Source organism: Parasteatoda tepidariorum, chromosome 9 (assembly GCF_982258835.1).
Source record: "Parasteatoda tepidariorum strain Cologne lab strain chromosome 9, Ptep-v5.0, whole genome shotgun sequence".
NCBI classification, from domain to species: domain Eukaryota; kingdom Metazoa; phylum Arthropoda; class Arachnida; order Araneae; family Theridiidae; genus Parasteatoda; species Parasteatoda tepidariorum.
In genome coordinates, this window is record NC_141763.1 from 982,657 (window position 1) to 1,003,741 (window position 21,085).

Genomic DNA, 21,085 nt, shown 5'->3' on the forward strand with positions numbered 1-21,085 from the left:
TTTTTTTTTCAAGTTCATACAAAGGCATACAACATTTAACCTTTCCTCGTGGGCTCGAAAAGAAGACATCGAGGTCTTTTGAGGAACTCTTTTTTGTAACTGGGGGAGAGAAGTATGAAAGGGAACCGCTAATAATAAAAACAAAGTAGGTGACGAGCGTTAAACAATTGTAGTCTCCCACTGTTTTAATTTTTTTCATAACTTCGTTTGAAAACTCATAGATCACCTCAGTTAGGGATAATAGGAGGGCCAAGGTTTCCGAGCTCTTTTGCATAACTCGAAAAGCGCGAGAAATCTCCTTTGGTTGTTATATTATATTCACTATTAAAAAAAATGGGGGAAATAAGAAAAAAAAACATTCCACATACCAACTCTTTTTGAATGACTTGACGTCTGTGTGATTACAATTCATACACGTTTCTGCATTCATTCACAAGACACTTTTTCTTTCATTATACTTTCAAGTTAAGCAACAGAGGATTCGCAATAAATAAAAAATTTTAATGTTCATGAATACATTCACGATAAATACTAAAATAAATCAGTAATAAAAAGTAGCTTTTTCTTTTCTACTATTATATTTACGACGATTTCGGCAAAAGCCAAATTTTAATTATAATATCGTAATTTAAAAAATAATGCAGAGTTTTTAATAATTATAACTCTTACTCTCTTTACTAACTTTTTGATGCACTCCGATAAAAATATTTTTAATATCAGAGAATTTCCTAAGCAATTAACATTTAATGTCCATCAAAATCCTTTGACAAAAAGACTTTTAACCCAGGGGTCTGTCCAGACATTTTGTGAAAGATCCGTTTTTCGCGAAATTGTGAAAAAATTACTCACATTCTTTCAACCAGGATCCACTTTTACGAATTTGTGCAAATAGAGTCCGTTATTGCAAAAAAAAACTTTTTCAAGGAGTTTTTAAATTGTAAAAACATACAAGATTATGCTCAACACTGTAAAATTATAATTAAAAAAATTAAATTTTAAAAAATAAACAACAATTGCTGCTTCTTAATTAGAGATGCAACATACAAATATTTGGTATTTAGCATATACTGCTGAAAGCAGAATATTAATTTCGGACGAATAATGGAAGAATCGTCTGCCGAAGACAAAACTTAATTCGTTTACATCCATCTTTCTTGTTTTCTGCCCTGGAAAGGGTTTATTCTATTAATTAAATAATAATGAAGATAAACAAATTTGTGAAGGGTCCGATTAAAAGAAAAATCATTTTGTGAAGGGTCCGTTTTTAAGTTAAAATATTTTGTGAAGGGTCCGTTTTTATGAAAAAATATTTTGTGAAAGGTCCGTTAACGGACCCAAATTTCTTCTAAACAGACCCCTGTAACCCCATAGTTAATTTTATAACCGTCGTTGAACAACCGACCCAATTCCGCAGCCTTGTAATTTTGAACCCAATCCAGAAGACAAGGGAACTCCTGTATCAAGTAATGGGAGAAATTTGCCTTCGTGGAGGGCTTTTTTGGTTGAGCTAACGCACATTTGCGTTACATGGAGAGGAAGACCACGAGAACCTCCCGCGGTTAGCCTAACGGCAAGGGAACTCTAACCCTTGATCCGTCTACAATTGATGATATTTCACATCAGCACTGTGGTTGGCTCAAGCCGGATGCGGAATTTGTATCAACTGAGATTCGAACCCGGTTTCCCTCATTGGAAGGCGAATGCTCTATCCCCTGAGTCATCGTGGCTCCCATATTTAAATTAAAAGGAATTTAATCTGAAATGTAGCTTCTCATTGCTTTACGATATGTCAAAGCTGTACTATAAAAAAGTTAAGCTATCGCTGGTAAAATGAAAAGACAAAATGTAAGCTCATTATTCATTATAGTAAAATTACAGGTAATTTAATTTTTTTCTTTTTTTAGCGTATTATGAGTTTTTCTACTAAAAACGAGGAATAAAACACAAACTTAATGTAAAATTTATTGAGTAAAACGAAAAGAAAAATATTTTTTTCCATGTATAAACGATGATAAAATAAACAGTTTTATAATGTTCATTCAAAAGGGTTATTCACGTGTTATAAATATTTAAGTTCCCAATCTTATAAACAAACAACACATTATTTATAAGACTTTATTGAAACTGTAACTCAAGAGAGAAACTATAATATTGCACAAATGAAAAAAAACACTAAAATAGCCACAAAAAATCATTGTTATATATAAAAATAAAATAATTAACTAAATAACATAATTTAGATTACAAAAGTATAGATTATGTACTAGCATTAAGAATGTATATTGTAGAATTGTGTTGAATGTGTATTGTAGTACTATGTATGATGTTATAGCTCTTGAGTAGCAAATATATTGCTGTTGTTGTTAATTTACGTCACACTAGAGCTGCACAATGGGCTATTGGCGACGGTCTGGGAAACATCCCGGTGGATGATCCGAAGACATGCCATCACAATTTTGATCCTCTGCGGAGGGGATGGCACCCCCGCTTCGGTAGACCGACGACCTGCGCGCGAAATCGAGCACTTTACGGTAGCACAGTTTAACGAGGACCAATATCGCACACCCTCGGTCCCTACGCAGACTGATCCAAGTGGTCACCCACCCGCACACTGACCGTAGCCAGTGATGCTTGACTTCGGTGATCTGCTGGGAACCGTGTCTTAACGATCAGTCCACTGCGGGACGCAAATATATTGATATAAGTCACTACCTTTTCCCACGGCAATACGTAACGTATTTATTTAAAATCGTGTCCTTTTTTATAATAAGAACAGAAAACAAATCCTAAAAATAATATTTATTGATTTCGTTTATTTAAACTAGTTTACTTAGACATTCATTTAAATTTAAAATAATTTACTTGGAAAAATGCTTTTCTACTTAGGTTATCTGATATTATTTATGTATTTGAAAATGCTATCTGTAAAATTAAATTATAGTAATATAAGCTGAATCTTTAAATTTAAAATATTTATCTATATGAAAAAAATTAGTAGTACAACAGACTAAAAAAATGTAAGGAGAACGAAAGAAACTTTGGAAGTTCTAAAGTTGGTGAGAAATGTAAAGAAATTTTTCTCCCCTTATCTTAAGGAAAGTGAGACCTCCAGTTAAAAGAACAATTTTCCGGGGAGGAAATGGATAGAACCCCTTCAGGCAGAAAAACCAGATGGCCAGATGGTGATAACCAGAGGGATGACTTGAGAAATGTGAAAACCATGGGATGTCTCAGTCTAGCTTAGACTAATTATTCTGTAGTGAAATGCTTGTAAATCTTCAAATTTATCAGGGGTTAAAATCTCTTTGAAAAACGTTTTCGGAATCTGCTGAATAGATTTCAAATAGAACCCTTTCTATAAATTAGCGTAAATCCTTCCACAACAGGAGATTTTTGCCACCCATGGTGGGAATCACCTCCACTAAAGTGTGAAATACTGAAAATAGGAGGTTCCTCTGCCTCGCTCAACAAATAATTTAAACCAATTAATCGATTTAATATTGAATACACCCCACTATTTTGAAAAATAAAGGACAGGCGTTATAAGTAGTTAGGCGCTCATACAAAACATTCTGCTCGTTTTAGTTAATGTTTCAAAATTTAAGACAAGAAAATCAAATATTTGAAGTCTTTAGATTTTTATAATCTATTTTGATGCAGCTTCTGGGCTTTTATAGTTGATTCATTGATTTAAGTGAACAACGTGTACAAGGATTTTCTTTGATTGTAAGTAATCATTTCCTAAATATTTAAGCTAATGCATTATACTTTCCCCTATATCTTTTATTTTATTTTAGATAATAATTTTCTTCCTTTAAAAAAAAAAAAAGAGATTAAATAATTACTTTTTTTAAAATTTTATAAGTCTTTTACAATACATATCACTTACATTACATTTATATCACTGCATATTATATTACTTGAAAAAAATTGTTATACTGTTTTTAAAACAATACAGTATTTTTCCTTGTAAAATTACCTTTTCTACAATATAGTATTTTTCCTTGTTAAATTACCTTTTTTTAAAAAGATGTAAAAAATGTATACCTTTCAATTTAATTTTTTTACGATTATAAATAAAATAATAAATATTTACGAAAAGTTATTTTTTAACAAACGACCTTTATAATTCTGGGAAATTTGTTTAAATTCTATTGGAAAGCTCTCGAGTTACTTCTCATATTGCGGGTACAGATATCCAAATCAGTAGAAAAAATGGCACGTTTATTCAGAAAAAGTACGTTTTAGTGTCTGATTTCGTAACTTGAAATATTGTCCCTGCATTTATTAATTAGCATATTTTATGTCACCTCCTTGAACCATTGACATGAGAAGAACGTGAAGATCTGATTATTATAACAAAAGTTATCAGGGTAGTCCGTTTATTTATTTTATTTTTTTGCGCACTGAACGTCTAAAAACTTATAATTCAAATCTGTTTAATTTTTTTCTGCTTTTTCTCTAATTTGTTTCATTCTGATGCGAAGAGAATTTTTCATAATTTGATTTTTTTTGGTCTATTTCTTAACTTTTTGCCTTTTTTTTTTTTCAATTATTTCTAGATATTCTTAAACTAAGACGACAACTTCCTCTAATTTATTTCTCATTAAAGAATGTATTATTGTCGCTATTTTGTCTAGAGTTCTGTATTTAATTATATTTATATTTTTTCTTATTATCGGTTATTATATAATGTTTGTACAACTTAATTATATTAAGAGCATCGGTTTTTTGTAAATAAAAAACTAACCAAATTATAAAACTTGATTGTAGCTATTTTATTTGTAATTGTCATAACAAATCGCAATTATTTACACTGTGATCTTTAATGAATTTATTATATCGCGATGATTTTATTGTTTTGTTATTAGCAAAGCATGATTATGTTTAAAAACAATCAATTTCATTCAGTTTAAATTTTGGAAATAATGGGTAATAATCCAGTTATGTTACAGTTCTTCTTTAACAAAGAGACATTTGTTGCGTGTGAGTATTTTTGTTACCTAATTATATTTGTTGCTTAATTAAACAAATTGTTAGAATTTTTATTGACAGTTGAAGAAACGCAAGAGAATCTTCTTTAAATATGATAGAGGAGACTTTTTTTATTCCTAACTATTGCTAATTTCGAACACACGTGAATGCATTACAATTAAAAAGAGATAATTTTATTGTTATAGTTAATTTTTATTTATTTATTAATCTATTAAAAAAAATGCAATGCAATCTTTTTGGAAAATTTTATAACCGTTGTTGAACAGCCGATCGAATTGTTTGAATTTGCGACACCTAATGTTCAACTTCGCAGCCTTGTAATTTTGAACCCAATTCAGAAGACAAGGGATCTCCTGTATCGAGCATTTTGGAGAAATTTGCCTTCGATGAGGATTTTTTTGATTGAACTAATCCGTATTTGCGTTACATGGAGAGGAGGATCACGAAAGCTTCCCGCGCTTAGTCTGACGGTAAGGGTAACCAATGATCCGTCAAGGAGGATATTTTACTTCAGTACTGTGGTAGGTGCAAGCCGGATACGGAAATCGTGTCGAGCAATCATCGTAGGGAATCGAACCCGGCTCACCTCGTTGGAAGGCGAATGCTCTATTCCCTGAGCCACCACGGCTCTTTTTGCAATATTGCCAAAAGGCTTAAATACTTCAAACAATGCTTTTATTTAAGAGATTATAAATATTTTAGGAAGGGCGCAAGTGCGAGATTTGCCATAGGCGCTTCTTTCCATAGATACGCCTCTGTGCATCTCTGAAGAAACTTGGACATAGTTCAGCTATGTGTTCATCTATTTTGTTGATTTCTAAATCTTTTCTTAGATCTTTCATTTTAATGAATCTGGGGGCTCCAGTGATGTATCTGAGAAATTTATTTTGAGTACTCTTCAGTTTCTTCTTTTGAGTAGCAGTGGTTGTGCTCCATGCGTAGCTGATGATCGGTCGAATGCATTGGATGTTGTTGTTAATTTACGTCGCACTAGAGCTGCACAATGGGCTATTGGCGAAGGTCTGGGAAACATCCCAGGAGATGATCCGAAGACATGCCATCACAATTTTGATCCTCTGCGGAGGGGATGGCACCCCCGCTTCGGTAGCCCGACGACCTGCGCGCGAAGTCGAGCACTTTACGGTAGCATAGTTTAACGAGGACCAATACCGCACACCTTCGGTCCCTACGCAGACTGATCCAAGTGGTCACCCACCCGCACACTGACCGCAGCCAGTGATGCTTGACTTCGGTGATCTGCTGGGAACCGTGTGTTAACGATCAGTCCACTGCGGTACTCGAATGCATTGGAGGTATAGCGTTCGTTTTGTTTTGAGTGTAAGTTTTGAGTTATAGTTTAATATCAGTTTCGGAGCTCTATAGGCTCCTTGCTCTTTGCTAAGAATATTATCAATATGGGAATTCCAGTTTAAAGTACTAGTAAGAGTGACGCCTAGGTAGCTCTCAAATAGGCGGAAGGACAGTGTAGTATCAGCGGTTCGTGAGTATGAACTTATTGAATAAATACCAAGATTAAAGTTAATAACATTTATCGAAAAATTAGGAAAACAAAACATAAACAAGTGAGCTTAAGCCGGACAACCTTGCTCGTTGCCGGTTAGAATATTAATTACTCCTTTCAGGAAGGAGAAAACTACCAAAAGCAATGCGATGGCAGCGCCATCTCTGAATTAAAACAAATAATAGTCAAAATGATAAATTCTGGTATCACAGACAGCTTATATAGATTTTCATCCTATAGTAGCAGTTGTATTACCTTTTTTGGTTATTATAAACAAAATATAATTTTGATGTAGTATAGAAATTCAAGATTCGAACCTAAAGCGGGGTAAGCATCACCTCTGCAGAGGATCAAAATTGTGATGGTATATCTTCAAATCATCCTCACGGATGTCTCTCAGACCGTCACCAATAGCCTATTGTGCAACTCTAGTGCGACGTCATTTAAGTATGTACCTACCTACCAGGATTCGAACCATAACATAAAAAATTGTAGAATAAATATGTCTTGAGAATCTCGACATTTGTATTCAAGCTGTCATCAGAGTATTGTTCTATCAGTAATTGTTCTGTTGATATAGGTTGAAGGTTCGATTCTCATCTTTTTCTTGTGATCTACTTCTTTACATTGTGCAGCCAACATACAAATTTATAGTAGCAGCAACGCTCGTCACTACGATCAAATCTAATTTCTCAAGAAACAATGAACTACATAATGTGTACAGGTTCTTGATATTTTAACTCATGTATTAACTGAATAAGTCGAACCACCCAAATGTCGAAGTGTTGAACAAAGGCAAGAAAATTCTGGGAAGGTCCAGAAGCTCTGAATTGCAATAAAGAGGAGTCTCGTAATGGACTGATCGCTAAGATGCGATTCCCAGCAAATCACCGAAGTCAAGCATCACTGGCTGCGGTCAGCGTGTGGGTAGGTTATCACTTGGATCAGTCTAAGTAGGGACCAAGGGTGTGCGGTATGGGTCCTCGTTAAACTGTTCTACCGTGAAGTGCTCGACTTCGCATGCAGGCCGTCGGGTTATCGAAGCTGGGGTGCCATCCCCTCTGCAGAGGATCAAAATTGTGGTGGCATGTCTTCGGAGATCCTCGGGAATGTTTCCCAGACCGTCGCCAATAGCCCATTGTGCAGCTCTAGTGCGACGTAAATGAACAGCAATAAAGAGGATCACAGATTCGTAATCCAAATGAAACTGTTTAGCTATAACGATCATATATAAATACTATTTGATTATGAGATTTTGAAATTGCAATATAAATAAACAACATAAAACCGGTATCTGCGCTCCACGTCTGAGATCAGAAAGGATATCAGCATTATCCTAATGACGGTTTTCGACAGTAAAAAAAAAAGTGAAAGTAAACTTTAGTCAAAGTAAATTTTGTTGATTAAAGTAAATTTTAGTCAAAAAGCTGACAAATATACGGTAGCAAGTTACCCTACCAATATTACTAACCTTATTAATGAAACATTTTGAGAAAAAAAACTTTAAGTTATAAAATATATCAAATGCTTTTCCTCCCGATCAGTGACACTTTATATAACTAGCACTTTTCTAAAACTTTCATGCTACAAACAGTACTTTTATTTACGTCGTACTAGATCTGTACAACTGGTTATTAGCGATGGTATGGCAAACATCCCTTAGAATGATCAGGAAACGACATACATACGTCTCATCCTGTTTTACAAGAAGGGCGCAATTCCTTCATCCACAGATCGTAATTTTGACCTCGACAGATTTAGCGTGCACCATTATGTATACCGGTGGAGATCGAACTCACAACCTCTAGCACATGGAACTAATGTTCTACCAGTTAGGCTATCCCTATGCTTCAACCTTTTTTGAGGTAAATAGAGTTGTTTTCAGTGGAAAAAATTTGAGTTTTTTTCTAGACAGGCAAATGAACCATTGTTCCCGATGTATTTTTCTACACTGAAAGGTAGGTAGGTATTTTATTTTTGCCGCACTAGAGCCTGCATATTGGGCTATTGGAGACCATCATGAAAACATTCCTGAGGGTAATCAGAAGACATGACACCACAATTTTATGAGGCCACTTCCTTAATTTAGACATAGATCTGAAGAGGAAGGAACTTTTCTCAAGATCCCCGAATCCATGTTACTGCTCAGTGACCCACCAGAGGACTTTCAATTTCACAGATTTAACTAGCAAGTATTTTGCATGTTCTTGGTGGATTTTAGTGGAGTCAAGGATCGAACCCCTGTCCCTCTGGAGACGAGTCCGATTCTGTAACCATGGGTTACCACGGCGCTCAATGCTGGAAGACATACACATTTGTACACTGCACTGTTTTTGTACTAAGCACACAGTTGTCCAAGTAGACAAGGGGCTCAGTTCCTGCTGCACCACGGTGTGGAAGTCCGTAGAATTGTACCTCGTAGTTTCCTTAGGCCTTAAGCGCTGACAAATATGCAACTAAGTAAGTGATAAGCATAAAAGTTTTTGTTTGAAATGTAAAAAAAAGATTACACAGCTGCGTTTTAATGTCTCACTATAATTAAACAGTAGTATACTATTTATATATAACCTTTGATGTTATATGGCTTAATTTCGATTACGAATGTGGGATTCTCTTTATTGTAGGTAGAAGCTGATTGATATAATTTGCTCCTTTTATGTGAAAACATAAATATTAGGAATTAGTACTCATTACGTAGTTTATTGTATCTTATAAAATTAATTTTACTCATAGGATAAAAATGACGAGCCTAACTCCTCCTACTATTTCTATAAATTGAAGTAAGGTAAAACAATTCAACGAAGTAGAATTAAAAAGAAGAGTATCGAACCTTTAGGCTTCAAAATGTTTGGTGAAAGAACGATACTCTTATGGCAACTTGAATGCAGGTGCTGAGAATCTCGAGCAATGTTTGTTATATAATTTTTTATACTAGGGTTCAAATCCTGAATCTCTAAATTATTTCCGGTCTCTGGTTAGCGAATCGAACACCGTTCCAGAGGATCTGAGGTTTGATTCTATACTCCAGTATGTCCCACCGAGTAAATGTAAAATACATGGAGTCGAAACTCTTGGTGTCGGTGGCTAAGCAGTACCATGGATACAAGGATTTGTTGAGATAAGTGGCCTCACAAGGATAAGTGGCCTCACAAATGAGATCCACTCTGCAAAGGATCAACATTGTGATGGCATGTCTTCGGATCATCCTCAGGGATGTTTCCCAGAAAGACGCCAATAGTCGAATGTGCAGCTCGAGTGCGACGTAATCGAAGTACCCACCTACATTACTTCTAAGTTATCTTTTGCTAATAATGACCAGTCCCGCAGTGGACTGATAGTAAAAACACGGTTCTCAGTAGAACACCGAAGTCAAGCATTACTGGCTACGGACAGTAAGCTCGCAGGTGACCACTTTGATCAGCCTGCGTAGGGACCAAGGGTGAACGGTCCTCGTTAAACTGTTCTACATTACAGTGCTTGACTTCCCACACAGGCTACCAAAGCAGAGGAGAACCCTCTACAGAGAATCAAAATTGTTCTCGAATCATCCGCAAGCATGTTTCTCAGACCATCGCTAAAAACCAATCGAACAGCTCTGAGACATAAATAAAATACCTACCTAATAGTGACAAACAAAATAGATTATTAAAATTATTAAAATGCAATTAGTAATGGTGCTAAAAACTTCAATATATCAAACTTCAATCAGCATTTGCATTAAATAAATGAAGTAACAAATAATTGCATAATAGAGGAGGAAAACGCTCGCTAATTAGTTAATCTTATTAAACATACGATTGCATATAAACATACGATGAAATCAAAAATGACTTGTACATGTTAGATGCATGAAATTTTTTTATTACTTAAAGTTTATTAGCTATGTTTCGTCGAGTCAGATTAATAATAGATATTAGAACAATTGTAAAAGCTTCTAATCAATTCACGTTTTTTAAAACAGTATGATGGCACTATAAATGGTACCCACCAATGGTAAAATAATTGTACTAGCGCCATCTGCCATTCTGTAAAGTAACTACATATGTTGATTGTCTTTCCTGCGATGCTAGGTAACAATATATTATTAGACTCATCACTATCAAAGAGAGTTTGCTTCAGAGCCGTTTTAAAGGATGGGCCCTGGCCCAGGGTCCCGAGTTCTGATGGGGCCCCGAAAAGTCTGAAATCTCATTTATATTCAAACTCATTTATTGTTTATAACTTAAGAGGGCCCCCAGATACCACTTTTTTTCTTCTTTTTTTTAAAGTTTTGTTCATAGCTCTGGGGCCCTCTGAAGCCCATAATAAATTTTTTCATAATATTATTAGCCATATTTAATTATTTTTTTTACATTGTCCGACGCTTTCTAAACTCTAATCGAAGTGTTTACAAACATAAAATAATTGTTACTCTTCTCTTTTCTAACCGAAAGAGCAATTAAACGCTCTTTTCACAGATGAAAGCATCCCTACTTTCGTAGCTACCACCCGCAGAATTGTCAAATAGCCCTCTCACCTTACACTGTGGGAAAATGTTTTTAGTTTCTTTATATTGCCCTGGGCTCTTTTTTTCTAACTTAGGAAATCCACAGAAACACCCTTTTGTCTGATTTCTGGTCATAAATTGCTTGGAATAAATGCTCTGGTCATAAATGCTCTAAGACAGTGGTTCCCAATTATTATTTAGGTTTCCCTCGACGGAACCATAAAGAATCAGTCCTCTATCGGCGGAACCCCGACATTATGATAAAAGTTTATTAAGGTAATTGTGAACGTTATAGCCCAAAAAACCGACTATTTTTTAAATATTTAATTAGAGGAATGAAGATTTTTCATCGTTTTATCATTAACAATCTTAAATAAGGTTTTATATCAGACAGTTAAATTTGCAGTCCTTGTGCTATATCTAGTCTAGTTTTGAATTTATTTTTGCTATATATACATAAGCGGAATATGGCTAAGATGAACCGAATTATGGTTTACTTCTAAATGAACTGAAGATACCTGTTATAAACGTTTAAAATGGTAATTTAAAAAGCATTTTCTTTAAAAAAGAATTTATTTTAATTTGAAAAGTGCTGTATGAAATACTAATATAATATGTTGCAAATGCTTTTTTCTTTTCCTAATTCGTTCAACATATTGTTTTTAGAAATATATTTTTATTTAAAAAATGCCATTTCTATTTAATTGGTATTTTACTTCAAATAAGTTAATAAAGGAAACCGAAAGATCATACAAGATTCGATTTATAGGTTGGATCTAAATATAATCAGAGATTATAAAAAGTACTAACTAGAAGTTATAAAAGTATTCATCCCCAGTTATAAAAAGTATTAATTTGCGAAATCCCTTTAACTCTCCCCGGAATCCCAAAGTTCCATAGAACACAGTTTGGAACTGTTTCTCTAAGGTATCATGATAAAATTACCAAAATGCTTACCGAACAGGATGGTAAAAAACTATATTTTTATTATGTTAACTTCGTGAGAAGTCATAACCAAATCGCTACCGAAAAAAACTACCCTGTTTTTTGGTGCTCCCGTAAATACCGTAAAGTGCGGTCAGTACCACATTTCATGAAAGCTTACTGGTTCACAAAAGGTACTGTATTGCCGCATACAAACAGATGTGTTTTTCTTAAAATTTCAGAGGGCCTTCTATTTTAGCACTTCAAATTAAAAAAAAAAAAATTCTCACAAAATTGAAGGGAAAAAAACACGTGTGTTTAAAACTTTTATATTATCTGGAAATTTTCAACAAAATCAAGAATGTCAAGTATCCAAATGACTTAATTTATTAAATTTGAAAGCAAAAACAAAAAAAAAAAAAATTATCTGCAAGGCAGGAGTGTATATTTGGTGCCGATGATTATGAAATCTGACACAAAATTGTCAGCTGATGACAGTTTTTAATTATTATTTCTTAATACTGAAAAATGTTTTTATTATTCTTTTTAAAGTATGCATGTTAAAAACTAATAATTTAACAATTATTTAAAAAACTAGAAAGCTCCCCCCTTGTTCAGTTTGCTCACTAACCCTCGTGGCTGCTTCTCATTAATCACTGCAGATTAAGAGGAAAAACGGTTTATTTTTCCTTTTTTTTTACTGCAAAAATTAAGACTGAATTACCATTTATATTTTGAAGATGACTAAATTCAGGCAAGTCAATAAAATTGGTACTAATAAATGAAAATGGAAAATTGATACCTCCCGCAGAGATACCAAGTTTGTATCCCAGTGATGGCTGGTCGATATGAATTCCACACCCGTCTTGCACCGACCACTGTGCTGACGTAAAATATTCTCAATGGTAGACGGTTCCAGTCCCCTTACTGTCACACTAACCTTGGGAGGCTTTCGTGGTTTTCCTCTTCATGTAACACAAATGCGGGTAAGTTCCATCGAAACGTCCTCCACGAAGGAAAACATTTCTCAACATCAAAATTACAAGGCTATACGGAGTTGAACATTAGTAGTCAAAAGCTCGAAATTGGGTGGGCTGTTCAATGACTTTTGTTTTATTTTATTTTATGACCGCCGTTGAACAGCCGACCCAATTTTTGGGTTTACGACTACTAATATTCAACGTCGTAGCCTTGTAATTTTGAACCAATCCAGTAGCCAAGGAAACTCCTGGATCGGTACCCCCAGAGGTATTGATTTGTTATGGGAACATGGAGGACTTTGAAACTCGACAGATTTAATGTGCATCAGTCACCATTTACTACACGGGGAGTCTTCGACCGGCGGGGACCGAACCCACGTATTCTTGGACATGAGCCCGGCACCCCACTGACCAGGCTATCCCGGCCTAGCAGCAACAATTTAAATTTACATTGATTAACTATCAGCGTTACATTACAGACTCAATGGATGGACATCGACAATAACAGTACAATATAAAATAGCTAGTCACGTCACAGGTATTTATTTTTTTTTCTTTTTAATTTTTATTTTTTATTTATTTATGTATTTTTTTAAAAATTTTTTTTATTTTTACATTTAACATAAATGGCCAGCACGGGTAGCTGAAAAGCTCCGGTCTCATTGTCTGCCCCCAGGGACTGGGAGCAGGGTCAGTGGTGAGGCGTGTGCGACTGTTATTAAATAAACTAATAATTTGGCCGCGTTTGCTTGGTTGGTAGGGCTATGGACTCTTGTTCGTGAGAATTGGAGTTCGAATTTAGCCGGCCGAATAATACCCATGTATAAAAGGGTGACTGGTGCATGTTAAATCTGTCGGGGTCACAAACTCCTCCAAGTTTTTATAACAATTCAATACCTATGGGTACTGATCCAGGAGTTCCCTTGTCTTCTGGATTGGTTTTAAAATTACAAGGATGCGTAGTTAAGCACTGGTAGTCGGAAACTCAAAATTGAGTCGGTTTTTTAACGGCGATTATAAAAAATAAAAAAAACTATTAATCAAATTTCATTTTCTTGTATTCTTCATAACTCCTTGCATATTTTATACACACCTTCATAATTTCATGCTTCTAAGTCTTATAGATTTTGAGCAGCAAAGCAAAATGTAACGTACAGAAAAAAAAAATTGAGAAAAAGTTCGAAATATTTTAAAATTGCAAATAACATATACATATATTCAAAATTTATATATAAAAAAAATAATTTGTAAATTCAAGTATTAATTGGCTCAGAAGAATAAGTTAGGACAATTAGGCATAAATGGCATGTATGAAATAGTGAAAAACACTAATCACAAAGACAAATTTCCAAACATTGACATATCATTTCATTTGTCACTCATGATAACTAATCGCAGTAGCGAACGTTCATTCTCCATACTAAAATTAATAAAAAATGAGTTAAAAAATAGTATGACTCAAGAAAGATTGAGTCATTTATCAATTATGAGCATTGAATATGATGTCTTGCAGGAAATTATTTTTGATGATGTGATGAAAGATACCTTAAATTTTTGATAAGCTTTCATAATTAATTAATTTTTTTACACTAAAAATAAAATAATTTTTAAAAATTATTCAAAATTAATTTTATAATGCAAATATTATAAAAGACGGGTTAAAAATATTCTTTGTAGCCTACATTTAAAGTATATTAATGTTTACTTTAGTTATAGGCATTTCTCTCGTTTACTTTGTAATTATTATTAATAACCGCATTTGAGTGGGTCATTAAGCGGACACTTTAATAATTTTTTTTAATTTTTCCAATCAAGTGAGAACTTTGATATTCATGCCAAGTCAAAGGATAAGTGTCAAAATTTCTAAAAACATATAGTTATGCTAAGAAATATCTATAAAACATTTAATTATTTTTTTTATTTTGTCCATATCACTCTACATTATTAGTGCCGATATCGCTACGTTATAATGCAAATATTATAAAAGACGGGTTAGAAAGTTTCTTTGTAACCTACATTCAAAGTATATTAATGTCCACTCTTATTATAGGCATTTTTCTCGCTTACTTTGTAATTATTATTAATAACTGCATTTGAGTGGGTCATTAAGCGGACACTTTAATAATTTTTTTTAATTTTTGTAATCAAGTGAGAACTTTGATTTTCATGCCAAGTCAAAGGATAAGTGTCAAAATTTCTAAAAACATATAGTTATGCTAAGAAATATCTATAAAACATTTAATTATTTTTTTTATTTTGTCCATATCACTCTACATTATTAGTGCCGATATCGCTACGCTATAATGCAAATATTGTAAAAGACGGGTTAGAAAGTTTCTTTGTAACCCACATTTAAAGTATATTAATGTCCACTCTTATTATAGGCATTTTTCTCGCTTACTTTGTAATTATTATTAATAACTGCATTTGAGTGGGCCATTAAGCGGACACTTTAATAATTTTTTTTAATTTTTCTAATCAAGTGAGAACTTTGATATTCATGCCAAGTCAAAGGATAAGCGTCAAAATTTCTAAAAACATATAGTTATGTTATAACATATCTATAAAACATTTAATAATTTTTTTTATTTTGTCCATGTCACTTTCGTTTCCCGCAAGTCCTTCCCTGGACTTGCGGGAAACGAAAAGTTATTATTATTATTTTTTTTTTTAAATCTTAATTTTCTACAAACAAGCCATTCCGAAGCTTAGTCCTTTTTCCTTACAGAAAAAGAATGTAAACTCTAATCTGAAATGCTGCAAGCGAAACAAGTGAAATGTAGGATAACAAAATAAAGGCAATAAGGACTAGTTCTAAGTTTAACTAAGACTAGAACATTATATATTCCAAGTTATCTTTGATATCTTCAAGTTGTTTTCAAACTGGAAATTGTTTTGTATCCTTTTGTTGATCAATAAATTTTCACCCCGGATGCCCCCGCTAGGGGGCGGGACGGGGCTGAGCTTTGAATATTCCAAGTTATCTATTTAACTGTATCATTTAAAAATGAAGTATAAAGTTTCAGACTTGTATAATTTGTAATTTAGCACTTTTATCTAAATGTTACATCTTTTTTAATAGTAAATTTTTGTATAATTTTATTATATACGAGCATTAAAATTGCGCTAATTTTCTTCTATAAATGCATATTTTACTGAGTAATCCTAATTCTGATAGAAAGTTGGCATCTCTGGTATTCATTTAAGGTATTGAATCTTGAGCTATTGGGAATTTTTTATATTTTTACATTTGTTTATTTATGTTTATTGTAAATTTCTAATATCAATCAAAAAAGTTTTATATCGGAACTCTTCACTAATCGAAAAAAACAAAACAAGACAGCGATAACTCGATGCTGTGACTCAGATTTAAAGGTGAATTGGATTTGACTGTCAGTCCAAGTAAAAAAATAGGTTTTCTTTAGGAAACTTCAACAGAAGGTCTTAGTCCACCTGGAACATTCGATGATGATGATTCAACTACAGCTACTCAGCCAAACAATTAACTTCTACCGATTAACTTCTACCGATAAAGAGGTCAAAAGTTAAGATACTGGATTGAATAGTTCATAAAATTGTGTGACTTTACAATTTGTCTGCTCCTGAAGTTGTTGAAAATCTAAATTAAGTTAATGTTCGAACGTAAGTCTCCGTGGCTGCGAAATAGTCTATTTCTATGTTTATTTGAAATTTAGTTTGTACTTCGCAGAATGATTGCGAAGAAGCTAACTGCCAATGTTTTTAGTTTTATTTATCGATTTATCTAAATTCCTAAAAACTATTTAAAGATCTAATCAAAGAATGAAACTAATTTACAAATTCAGAAAAAGACAAAATGAGTAAGTAACTTTTTAAATAATAAATCAAAGTAGAAAAGCACTTTAAGTTATATTGTGATGAACCTTTTAATGATGAACAAGATTAATTATATTCCTTTAAGTGTTGGTTTTTATTTTTAATCCCTTTGAGCCTAATTTGCAAAAAGTGGAGCAGTCGGCATCAATGATTATGTTTTGTAATTTACACAAGGTATATTTTAGATATTTTTTTTCTCTTCAATTTTGGTACAAACCGTTAGTAAAAAATAAGTTTGAATGAAATAGTCAGTGCCAACATTCAAGATTATTAATAAAAAGATTACAAGATGTGAGCCTCAGATTGCATTTAACAATTTAACCAGTGTATGTGAGAGCGTTTGAATTGAATGTAAAGTCTTCTAAGAAAAAGAGTACATCTCCGATTGCGTATAAGTAACTCACCAGTTTGTGTTAGAGCACAAATAAAGTTTTATGCGAATGGCATATTCTGTTAAGAATTAATTTTAGACTTGATACCAAAAAGTGTGCCACTCCACTTTCACAGGATACCCAAGGCAAACAGTTTGATGACCACTGCTACGAAAACTTTAAAAAAGTTACTTAAAACTACTTAATTACTTAAAAGTGTAATCATTTTTTGATGCCTCTGTGTTGATTCAAATACTTTAATTTACTAACCAATTTGTGTTAGAGTAAAAATAAAGTTTCTTGCGAATGGCATGTTATGTTAAGAATTAATTTTAGATTTGAAATGGTGGATGCCACACTCACAGGATGCTATGGTGAGCAGTTTAACCACTGCTGTAGTGTATCTACCACTACAAAAATACAATTCCAATTCACTGGTATATAAAACATGTTAACTAGATTCTATGTTGGGGTACCTTTGCATAGATGAAGGTTTACATTGTCGATAACTACTATTCCCACGTTTGTGACCCGGGCGTGATGTCAACCCTCCTACCTTGAGAGAAACTACCACTTCGATACAAACATGCCTATTTCGATGGATGATTCACATTGAACAGTTGACTTGCTACTTGTGACTGTGACATTCTCTACCTCCTCACACTGTTGCTACTCAGTCTTGATCATACACGTCTTTGGCCTGACTGCTAATGGCAACACAGAAGGGACCACGACCGTGAACTTGATACAGCTCTCACAATCAGCACTCAAAAAGTATGATGATCTTAATACAGCTCTCCCGGCTTCTCACGAAATATCGATGAATCAACTAGGGGTATCCGTTCATCGAATTCTATCACAGATATAATTCTGGTGGGGGAGTACTGTAGTGTATCTACCACTACAAAAATACAATTCCAATTCACTAGTATATAAGACTCGATTCTTTGTTGGGGCTCCTTTTTGATAGATGAAGGTTTCCTTTATCGATAAATATATCCCCTCAACTGCTATAAAAAACTCAAAACTGCTTAATTATTTGAAAGTGTAACCATTTTTCGATGTCTCTGTCTTGATTCAACCACCTTAAATTTACATTTTGTTTATTTTCAGCTCTTCTAGTACTGTTGAAAGATCAATCCCCAAATGTGAGAATCAGAGTGGCTGAAGCATTGACCTTATTACACCATTATTGAGTTTAGACGACTTCCTTTGTTTGTTCTGCCTGCAAAAACTGAAGAAAAAATGTGCTTGCAACCTTTTTTTTAAAAAAAGAAAACACAACAACACATATATATATACATATTTATATACAGTTTTCAATGTGTTGTGAGATTATTGTTAGAACTGAGAATACCAATGGATATTGGATTTTCCACAATGATCACAAATTCCAATTTTTTGACACTTGTAAAAAATTTAAGTATCCGAATTTTTATTGTGTGATTTTTTTAAATTTAATTGCCATTATTAAATGTTAAGTTTATTATTGCTGATTTTATTATTCCGTTACAAATTTTATGTTTCCACTATGGGCTCTCTGCACTTCCCTGTGATTGCTATGCGATCATTTTTTTTCCTTCCTAAAGATAAACAGATTGCTACATCACAAATTAAAAACTATCCTGAAAGATATGAATATATTGTATTTGACACAGATTTTGTTGCCTATTCTGTTGGGACAAAATTTAAACCTGATCATTTTGTTCAGTTATCATTGGAACTTCATTTACAACTTTGTTTTTATAATTCCTAATACTGTTGGGATGAAATTGAAATCTGATAATTTTGTTTGGTCACTGTTGAAACTTCATCGACAACCTTTTTTTTTTAAAAAAAAATTCCTGTCTCATGATTAGTTATTATAAAAACTTTTATTATCTGTGTATTACCCAAAATATTTAACAACTATGTGAAAATATAATTTTAAATGTTTTACAATTTTGTATTAATTATTTTTATTGCATTTTTTGACTGGTATGGTTTAATGTAAAACATATTATAAAGGCGAATGTAACTTATTTGTTACTTTATAATTTCAAACGTAGTTACATAACGTTTTAAATATGTTTATTATTAAATGTTTTACACATCTAATTTTGCATAATTATCAAAATCTATGTAATAATAGCAGAGAAGAGAAATAAAGTATAATAAATAAATATAGCTTTAAAAGGTTATATTTTGTAAATACAATTAGATAAAAATACAGAAGAAATATTTTACAGGTACAAAATGCCTTCAAAGCTTTAATATTTTGCCAAAGGCAACTAAGAAAATCTAAATCATTGTTAGGTAAGAATCATGTTACAATCAATAGAACAACGAGCATAAGTTTGATCATCAAGATTCTATGGTATTTCATTCAATTTGGTTGATTAAATGGAACACTGAGTTTTCAATTATACATAGATATTAGTTTATTAGACAACTGTGTTTCCTTTTCTCTATGAATAATAATTATATATATATTGAAATACTTTTGATTTTTTTTCTTCATTGAACTGGGATGCTTTATGCTTTCCATAGAGTACCTTATACCCAAACTTTCCTGAGATAATGGGGTGCTTACCAAAATACCTAAGGGACCATTGTGGCCCCTCCTGTCATTTTAGGTATAAAGTTCTATATATGCATACATTTCTATTAAGCTAGCTCATGAATGATTAAATGAGCTCTTAAATTGGATCAAATTATGAAAAGTCAGAAGTACTCAACGTTTTTAATAAGTTACTTTTTAAATTACAGAGCAACAAAATACCAGAGGGGTATTTATTAAACTTGAGAGTGTAAACAATGAAAACTGCAGCTAAGAAATTTTTGAGAAAGCAAGAACTATTAACTTTTTATATTATTTCTTTTTTTTCTGAGAGGTTTCAATGTCAAAAGCTAAGCAAACCAAAATTGATAAAAAAAAATTATTATTAGCTCTAATGCTCTATAAAATTTCTTTTTTTATTTTTATTTTTTACTACAAATAATAAATACTACATATTTTTGGGATTTTAAGTGCTTGCTACTAAAAATTATTTTAAAACGTTTTAAGGTTATTTTGCTCTAAACAAATATTGGCTTGTTTAATTGGTAGATTTAAAAATATGTGGAATGATGCTAAGTCTCGCGTTTCAATGATAATGTTAAAGATTTTCTGTATAAAGAAATAATATCTTAGACTCTCTTTTAGATGTCATTCCTTTTCTTTGTCTACTAACTAACCCTCTTGATTTTTTTTTGGGGGGGGGGGGAGTCATGTTTGTTTCTCGCTATCACAAAACAAATTTTCTTTAAAGAAAAAATCATTCCACAGTGTTCTTTAAATTTCTGTTGTTATGTTTAAAAAATAGTGCCAATCTGTACTTCAATGCTAATGTTTGCTTTTCTTGTGAATAACCAGTTGTGTTTTATTAGTTTGCTTCTTTTTGTCTAATTTTCTTGTAATATAATTTTTGAAGAATTACAATAAAAACATATTATTTATCTTACAGTATAAAGCATTTATTTTCTTTATGTACAAACATGACGAAATGTCAATCTAATTTTTTTTCCGTAATTTTACGACTAATGTTTTTCTTTATGAATCATCTACTGAAAAAAAAAAGCTTTTTTTTTTGCTTCATATTCAATGACTGAATTTAAAGTGTTAATATATTCCATAAATTACCAATCGTTTTATCTTGATGCTCGCTTCTTTACCTCACTTTTTTTTAATACAAGTTTTGCAAATTTATTTTTAAAAAAACTTTCAATTTCTGTTACAGTTACAAAACGTTTAACTTTTAGTCTATACCAATAAAATCTATAGCAGAAATGAAACTTTTTTTTTCTTCTTTAAAAATTTAATAAATATATAAACTTAGTTATTCCTGGTGGGAATTTTAACTCAATCAGTTTGTAAATTATTCCATTGCACCAAACTCTTTGACACGCTCTACTGATGTCAAGCATTAACATA

General features: G+C 32.6%; 1 long non-coding RNA gene across 3 annotated transcripts; it reads left to right on the top strand.

Annotated features, from left to right (window-relative positions):
* Positions 1 to 15,618: 15,618 nt before the first annotated feature.
* LOC147803222 (uncharacterized) lies at positions 15,619 to 20,617 on the top strand. 3 transcript variants are annotated; one of them, XR_015428890.1, is made up of 3 exons: positions 15,619 to 15,804; positions 16,696 to 16,746; positions 18,247 to 20,617. It is a non-coding gene; the product is annotated as an uncharacterized LOC147803222 (long non-coding RNA). The 3 variants fall into 3 exon arrangements; XR_015428891.1 differs by lacking the exon at positions 16,696 to 16,746 and having other exon boundaries at positions 15,619 to 16,114; XR_015428892.1 differs by lacking the exons at positions 15,619 to 15,804; positions 16,696 to 16,746 and adding an exon at positions 16,123 to 16,549.
* Positions 20,618 to 21,085: the final 468 nt, after the last annotated feature.